Source organism: Pongo abelii, chromosome 4 (assembly GCF_028885655.2).
Source record: "Pongo abelii isolate AG06213 chromosome 4, NHGRI_mPonAbe1-v2.0_pri, whole genome shotgun sequence".
Taxonomy (NCBI): domain Eukaryota; kingdom Metazoa; phylum Chordata; class Mammalia; order Primates; family Hominidae; genus Pongo; species Pongo abelii.
The window spans coordinates 42,182,021-42,191,480 of record NC_071989.2 but is presented as its reverse complement, the minus strand read 5'-3'; positions in this window follow the sequence as shown (position 1 = coordinate 42,191,480).

Genomic DNA, 9,460 nt, shown 5'->3' with positions numbered 1-9,460 from the left:
ATTGAAAACATTTTAGGCCAGGTATAATGGCTCATGCCTGTAATCCCAGGACTTTGGGAGGTGTAGGCAGGCAGATCACCTGAGGTCAGGGGTTCAAAACCAGCCTGGCCAACATGGTGAAACCCCTTCTCTACTAAAAATACAAAAAAATTAGCCAGGCATGGTGGCACATGACTGTAGTGACAGCTGCTCAGGAGGCTGAGGCAGGAAAATCACTTGAACCCAGGAGGTGGTGGTTTCAGTGAACCGAGATCACATCACTACACTCCTGTCTGGGTTACAGAGAGAGACTCTGTCCCAAAAAATAAATAAATAAAAATAAAAAATAAAAACATTTTAGTGGAGTGTGTTTCCAATACTTCGAAGTCTTTTTCTTGTTTACCTTTATGTTCTCTTTCCCTAGTTAATGCCGTGGTCAAATGTAGAAACTTCATGTTTGTTAATGCATTTTCTTTAGTTCAAAGTTTAAGTAAACTGTAAAATATTGAAACATAATAAAATCACCCTTACCCCCATAACTTCTTCCTTGCCATCTTTGCTCAATCTCTCCAGACTCTGCTACATTTCTTCCGGCTTTATCAGGCTGAGGCAGTCTTGTCTGGTTAAACTACCAAGGAGCATTGAGTCCTGACGTTAAGACTCTTTCATATTTACCAGGCTCCTAATAAAGTATTTCTCTCTAGCTATGAGTGTGATTCTAATTTTTAGGCCTCTATGGTAAACACCAAGCTTTGTGACAAAAATGGCACAAAAGGAGACACAACAAACAAATATCAGGAATATATTTGCAAAAATCCTAATTAGAATATACTCAATTTAAAAGATGGGTAATACCCAAAATCATAAGCACTCACTCTCGTTACACTGTTGTTAGGCATATACTTTTATACAAACTACTGAAGGATGAATTATGTATTAAAGCCTTTAAAAATAACTAATCCAGTTATTTATCCTAAGGCAACAACTGGAGAAGTGTGTAAAGCTCAATAAAACAAGGAGGTTCACCACAATTTTGTTCATAATTGTGAACATTTGTAAATAACACAGATATCTGTCATAGGAGATTGATTCAATAAGTTTTGGTATATTTATGCAACAGGGTATGCTGTAGGCATTAAAAATTATGTTTTATCTCCATATCTATTGACAGATTAAGATGATCATAATTTCTTATTAAATAAAAATAAGTATAACAGTACATAGAGTAGAGCTTTAGTTTTGGTTTTTATTTTTGTTTTCGTTTTTGTTGAGACAGAGTCTCACTCTGTCACCCAAGATGGAGTGCACTGGCGTGATCTTGGCTCTGCCTCCCAGGTTCAAGTGATCCCCCTACCTCAGCTCCTAAGTTGTTGGGACTACAGGTGCATGCCACAATGCCCGGCTAATTTTTGTGTTTTTTTGTAGATATGGGTTTTCAACATGTTGCCCAGGCTGGTCTCAAACTCCTGAGCTCAAGAGTTCCACCTGCCTCAGCCTCCAAAAGTGTTGGGATTACAGGTGTGAGCCACGGTACCGGACAAGCTTCAGTTTTAATCTGGGTTTATGAATCCAAAATTTGAGAGAATATCAATTATGAATAATAAACTCATACAATGTGTGCACATATAGGTGACATTTAATTTTTAATTTTATTTTTTACAAATGCTACAATGAGCATAAGTTAAAGTAGAACTTTTCTCCCTTCCCCCATGTTTCCATATGGAGAGACCACCATGAGAGTAATTGTAGTGGTTGAATGGTGGCCTCCAAAAAGATATGTCCATGTCCTAAACCCCAGGACCTGTGGATGTGGCCTTATATAGGAAAAGGGTCTTTGCAGATGTAACTAATTTAATTATCTTGAAATAATATCATCCTGGATTATCTAGGTGAGTCCTAAATCCAATGGCAAATATCTTTAGAAGGGACAGAAGAGAAGACACAGATATAAGATGGAGGCAATGATTAGAGTGACGCACCAAGGAATACCACAGATTGATGACAGCCACTGGCAGCTAGGGGAGGGGAATGAAGGGATACTCCCTAGAGCCACACTCAATCAGATGACCTATTTCTTCCTTGGGGAAAAATGAGAAAGAGAAGGTGATGAGGCCAACAGAGTTAGTTTCTTGTGGCTGCTGCAAGAAAAAAAAAATACCACAAACTATATTGCTTAAAAACAACAGAAATTTATTTGCTCCCAGGTCTGGCAGTAAGAAATCTGAAATCAAAGTGGCAGCTAAGTCAAAAGAATATTTGAAGAAATAATAGCACAGATGTTTTCCTAGATATGACACCAAGAAAAAAAAAAGCAGCAACAAAAGAAAACATAGATAAATTAAACTTACTAAAAATTAAGAACTTCAGTTCTTCAAAGGACACTATCAAGAAAGTAAAAAGACAACTTACAGAATAGGAGAAAATATTTGCAAAACATATACATGATAAGAGACTAGTATCCAGAATATGCAAGGAATTCTTACAATGAAATAGTAGAAATATTAATAATCCAATTAAAAATATGCAGAGGATTTGAATAAGTAGTTCTCCATAGAAAAAAAAAATAGCCAATTTGCACATGGAACGATGTTTAACATCATTAGGCATTAGGGAAATGCAAATCAAGACCACAATGAGATACCACTTCATATCCACTAGGATGACTATAATAAAAAACTCAGGTAAAAAAAATGTTGACAACAATGTGGAGAAATTGGAACTCTAATACACTGCTAGTGAGGTAAAATGGTGCAGCCACTTTGAAAAACAGCTGGAAGTTCCTCAAAACGTTAATTATAGAGTAATCATATGACCCAGTGCAATGGGTTGAATGTTCATGTGCCCCCACCGGCCCTGAAGCAGATTCATAAGTTGAAATCCTAATCCCCAAGATGATAGTGTTAAGAAGTGTGGCATTTGGAGGTGACTAGGTCACCAGGGTGGAGCCCCCATGAATAGGATTATAAAAGAGGCCGCAGAGAGATCTCTCAAACTCTCCACTATGTGAGGACACAGATAAAAGATGATTGTCTAATAAGAGGGCCCTAATCAGACACGGAATCTGCCTATGCCTTGATCTTAGGCTTTCCATCCTCCAAAACTGTGAGAAACAAATTTCTGGGCTTTTTGTAAACCACCTAGTTTATTGTATTTTGTTATAGCAATCCAGACTAAGACATGCAGCAATTCCATTCCTAGCTATATACTGAAGAGATATTCAAATATATAGCCACACAAAAATTTTTACACAAATGTTCATGGCAGTATTATTCATAATAGCCAAAAGCTGGAAACAACCTCAATGTCAATGAACTGAGAAGCAAAATGTGGTATAACCATACAATAAAATATTATTCTGTTATACAAATGAAGTACTGACACATGCTAGAATCTAAATATTAAATACATTATGGTATGTGAAAAAGCCATACACAAGAGACCGTGTCATATGATTCCATTTATATTAAATGCCCATGATATGCAAATTCCATAGAGACAGAGAGTAGATTAATGCTTGCTCAGAGTTAAGGTAGATGGGGTATACGAAGATGATAGCTAAAGGACACAGGGTTTTTTGAGGAGAGGGTTAAGATATTCTGAAATTGTGGTGATGTCAGATGCCTCATGCCTCAAGAGGATGTGAAAAATTAAAAAATAATAAAAAATAAAATAAAATTGTGGTGATCATTGCAACATATGTGAATATCCTAAAACCATCGAAATGTATACTTTAAATGAATTAGTTATATGGTATGTGAATTATATCTCAATAAAGCTGTTAAAAAATGTGTCCTATACTGAGCATCTGAAATTTCATCCATAGCAATTCCTATGCACAAATTCAAAGGTTGTAGCTCCAATATAATTGTATGTAATTCCTAAAATAATCCAGTTGTCAATAGTGGAATAGCCATGTCTAAATGCCAACACATTTAAGATTAATTACTCTGAAACTAATTTGTCAAGCACAGAACAGGCATATACTTTAGACGGATATCTAGTAATTTTTTTAATGGAGGATTCCTGTTTTAAAAACTAGGATATACTGCATTTGATTAGATGGGAACCTACTGGCAGCAAGGAAAAAAAATTAAATTGAAAAAGTTGATAGGGGACACATTATAGAGCCAATGCGATGCCATAATAAAGAGTTTGTACTCTCAGCTGTAGACAGCAGAGAGACTGGAATGGCTTTCAGTAGGATAATGACAAGGTTAGATTTCTGAAAGATACACTGCTGGTAAGGAAGATGAACTAGTAGGTTTAAGTCTAAAGAGAGGGAGAGCAGTGGGGAGGCTTTTAAAGTAATCTGGGAGAGAGAGGATGATGGCCTAAACAAGGATAGTATCAGCATAGGAGGGCAAGAGGGACCTGATACAATAATGTTATTAAGAGGTAAAATCAGTAGGAATTGGCCATTAATTTAGCACAAAGTTAAAGCCCAAAATCACTGCTTTGTGCCTATTAACAAGAAAAATCCATCACCTACCTTCTAAATTCTTTATCTGTTGAAGTCAAAGTTCTCTCCATTCCATTGTACAATGTTGATCATATTAACTTTGGAGATTCAAAGACAGCATTAATGTAGTTTGGCCATGCACATTTATAAATTTTAGTTTGTATCTTTAATTAATTGATAAAAATAAAGAGGTCATATAATACAATATCAGAGAACTGCCTGAATTAAATACTCTTTCTTGTACTCAAACTAGAAAGTTTCCTCCTTTTACTTTATTGGCTTTAATAATGTAGTTGTCTCTGGCTTAAAACAATTTATGAATGGGCATGGTGGCTTCTGCCTGTAATCCCAGCATTTTGGCAGGATGAGGTGAGATAATTGCTTGAGCCCTAGAGTTCTAGACCAGCCTGGGCAACATAGCAAGAATTTGTCAAAACAGAAAATTAAAAAATTAGCCAGTGTGGTGGCGCATGCCTGTAGACCTAGCTACCTGGGAAGCTAAGGTGGTAGGATTGCTTGATCCCAGAAGTTTGAGGCTGCAGTGAGCTAAGATGGTACCACTGCACCTGAGCCTACACACAGAGTGAGACCTTGTCTCAAAAACAACAACAGCAACAAAAAACACATCTTATGCCCAGGTTAAATCCTTTGAAGTCTGTCAATTCTAAGCATATTTCTTAGCCCTACAGTCTTCATACAATGGAAGCTTTACAATCTCCAACCTGCTCTCATGCCATCATCTCCTTACTATCCTGAACTCCCTCTCCCAAGATTCTTTCCAACAACCACCCTTCTCCCACCTTTCACTCTACTGCCTGGAACTTTTGCTCCAACATTAAAAGATGCCTCCATATTTTCAAAATTAGATGGAAATTTGGTCCAGCGAACACCTATTAATCCATGCTTCATCTGCTATGAGGTCAAGCTCCCTGACTATACTTCTGGATTCCTTGCTCATATCCAGTAAAGCCAGTGAATCTGGGGTTAAATTATTTATCTTTACCCTAAATCCTGCCATAATACTAAGACAGTCCAATGTCCTTGTAGCCAGCAAGCCATGCTGTGGATCTCAGAAATCTTAAACTCTAAAGCCCAATCTCTGACTGCATCTTCTCTCATGATCTCATACCATAAGAGATCTTTCATCTGGAAAACCTTTTGGCAACATTTTCTCCCAATCTTTTTAACTCCCTTCTAGCCTCTGTTCCCTCTTTTTATAGCTTGAGTCACATGATTGATCACTTAAGCCAAAACCTTCAGTTCCTTATCTTTTCAGCACTCTCAGGTCCCTAACCTTTTAACCCGTAAAATCCAACATATCTTCAATCAATGTTTCTTTGCCCTGCCATTCAGGTGGTGAACTCTGCAGCACAACAGCCTCATTTGCACACAGATTGCTGCCACTATAAATTGAGCTGGATCATTCATGCTGCCTGACAGTTCTTTTACTTGTCCCTAGTCAGTTTCCTCTGGTGCATTCTCCTCAGACAGTAAACTCCTTGAGGGCAGAGTGAATACCTCATGTATGGTTGCATCTCTTGCACATACCACTGACTTGCCTATAGTGAACACTTAAATATTTGTCAAATTATTAAATACTAATGAGTTAATTCATTAACATTTATATTAAATGAGTGAGTCCACCTTAAAAATCTTCAAATCTCTCCAATCTCTTGTCCCTGAATTTCTCTCTGGCTCCTTTCTATTCTCTATGTAAGTTCCAACATCCAAACACTACAGAAGTACAGTCTACACTGTCTCCTGTCTCTGATTATTATGGATAATATTCCCATCTCAAGATCCTTAACTTAATAACATTTGAGAAGTTCCTTTCGTCATGCAAAGTAACATTCAAAGGTCTTAAGGATTAGGATCTGGATATCTTAACCTATATACTCCAGAAAAAATAAAGCACTGCCAGCAATTTTTAATGGCTTAAACAACTCACCTTATTTTTCTTGTATAAAGACATTAGCGTGGTGGTCACAGCCAGAGCCTGAATCCTCTGCATGGACACTCTGGTGTGGGTCAGTGAATTCTTGTTAAGCAGACAGTGCCTTTCCAGAGATTGTAGTGAGATAACTATAGATCTTGTAGATGGCATCAAAGGTGGCTTTGGTGAAGTTGCCCAGGGTGGTAGTGCAATCCCGTGGCTAAAATGTAGTAGTTGAGGATACCGGCCATTATTAGCAGCTTCTTTGGTGGCAGGGGTGACAAATACCAGCACAGAGCTACAACTGCCTTTTACCTTTCAAGGGACAATGTGGAGTTTGCCAATCTTGTTCCTCCAGTAGCTTCACTGCATGGGACTTACAGAGAGCTTTGCAAGGATGACGGCCTCATTGATGGCAGTGGCTACTTCCTTGGAGCACTTCACACACAGATGATATGTTGCTTAAAGTCCAAGACAGTGAAAAATGCATTGTTCCTGGTCAGCTGGACAGCATGAATCTGCTTTTGCAGGGGTGTAATCTTTAAAACCTTGTCTTTGAGGAATATTCCCAGGAAATAGTAGATGATGTCAGACTACTGAATGGGTAGGGAAAACAGAAAGCTCTCCTTTGTGGACTTGATCCAGGTGGCACAGCTTGGTGATAGGAAGGCATCCCTTGTCTTTAGTTCCTTCACAAGCTCTGAGACTTGGACCAAATGCTGCTGCAGAAACCTCTGTGGAAGCCAAGGCTTCTTTTTCCAGGACATCACGGTGTGGGGGGGCCCTCTGGCAGCACTAGGAACATCTGTCATTTGGTATTTTCTCAAAGAAGCCCAATATTTAAATTGTAGCCCAATGAGCCCTAGGCTGGAATTCTAACCTATAGAACTAATAAGATAATAAATCTGTGTTGTTTTAAGCTATTAAAGGTGTAGTAGTATGTCACTGAAGCAATAGAAAACTAACATACCCATCTCCTCGGTTGACTTTTCAGTTATGCAGATCTGTCTCTAATCTGTACCAAAAAATCTATACCCTAGATTCTTGCTTAAGAATTTAATGTCTACTGGTTTGATGACAGCTCTTACAAGATTTAATTTTAGAAACTATTTAAGCCTAAAAGATAACCACCTTTTCCCTTACTATCAGGCAGAACAGCTCTGTCCAATACAACTTTCCACAATAAAGGAAATGGTCTATATTTGTGCTGCATTTCATATAAATGGAATCATATAATAAATGGCCATTTGTGGCAGGCTTTTTTCATTTAGTATAATGTTTTTAAGTTCATCTATTTTGTAGCTCATATTGGTACTGCATTTCGTTTTGTGGCTGAATTAGGTTCCATTGTTTGGATATACCATGTTTTGTTCATCTAGTCACCAGGTGATGGGCATTTGAGTTGCTTTCACCTTTAGTTATTAAGAATAATGCTGCTAGAAACATTCCCATACACATTTTTGTGAAGACATGTTTTCACTTTTGTTGGATATATACATACCAGTTGGATTGCAGTCCATATGGCAACTCTATGTTTAATTTTTGAGGTACTGACAGACTGTTTTTCAAAGTGGCTACATCATTCTGCATCCCCACCAGCAGTATATGAAGGTTCTAATTTCTCCACATCCTTGCCAACATTTGTTATTATGTCACTTTTTGATTAGTGGCCATTCTCACAAGCCATTCTTATCCACATGAAGTGGTATCTCATTGGTTTTGATGTGAATTTCCCTGATGAATAATTATGTTGAATATCTTTGTATGTGCTCATTGGTCATTTACATATCTTCTTTGGAAAAATGTCCATTCAGGTCTTTTGCCCACTTTAAATTAGGTTATTAATATTTTAATAACCAACTTATAATAGTTCTTTATATATTCTAGATACAAGTTCCTTATGAGAGGTATGTTTTACAAATATTTTCTGACAATTACTGTCTGGGTAATTTAATTCCAGCCTGAAGAACTCCCTTTATTACTTCTTATATAGCAAGTCTTACAACAGCAAACATTTTCAGTTTTGTTTTTTGGGGCAGGTCTGTCTTTATTTTGCTTTCATTTTTGAAAGATAGCTTTGTTTGGTGTAGGATTCATGGTTGACCTTGTTTTTTGAGTACTTTGAATATGTTATACCACTATCTTATGTTTTCCACTATTTCTGCTGACGTAAGCTCTTAATATCACTAAGCTTCCCTTGTAAGTGACAAGTCATTTTTCTCTTGATATTTTGAAGATTGTCTCTTGATCTTTGACTTTCATTATTTGTATCATGATGTGTCTTTGTGTGGGTTTCTTTACATTATTCCTGCTTAGAGTTTTTGAGCTTCCTGGTTGTCCAGATTGCTTTTCAATAAATACATTTCTTCAGTGTTCAACCTTTTCTTTCTTTTGTTTTCTTTTCTTTTCCTTTTCTCTCTCTCTCTCTCTCTTTCACCTCCCTTCCCTTCCTTTCTTTCTTCCCCTCCCTTCCCCTCCCCTTCATTTCCTTTCCTTTCCTTTTTTTTTTTTTTTTTTGAGACATTTTCACTCTGTTCTCCATGCTGGAGTACAATGGGTGTGATCTTGGCTCACTGCAATCTCAGCCTCCCAGGCTCAAGCGACTCTCACGCCTCAGCCTCCCAAGTAGCTGGAATTACAAGCACATGCTACTATGCACAGTTAGTTTTTGTATTTTTAGTAGAGATTGGGTTTCACCAGGTTGGCCAGGCTGGTCTTGAACTCCTGGCCTAAAGTGATCTGCCCACCTCGGCCTCCCAACGTGCTGGGATTACAGGTGTGAGCCACCACGCCCAGCTTCAGCCCTTGTTTCTTTGAATATTTTTTGCTCCTTTTTCTCTCTCTTCTCTTTCTAGTACCTCCATTACATATACGTCATTGCCCTATGTTTTTCGCATTTCTCTGAGGCTCTGTTCATTCTTCCTGGTTTATTTTTCTTTCTATTTTTTGGATTGTAGAATCTATCGATCTCTGCTAGAGTTTGTAAATTCTTTCTTCTATCAGTTGAAATCTACTGTTGAGCCCCATATGAATTTTTCATGTAAATTATACTTTATTGAAAATTCCATTATTTTCATTGGGTTCTCTTT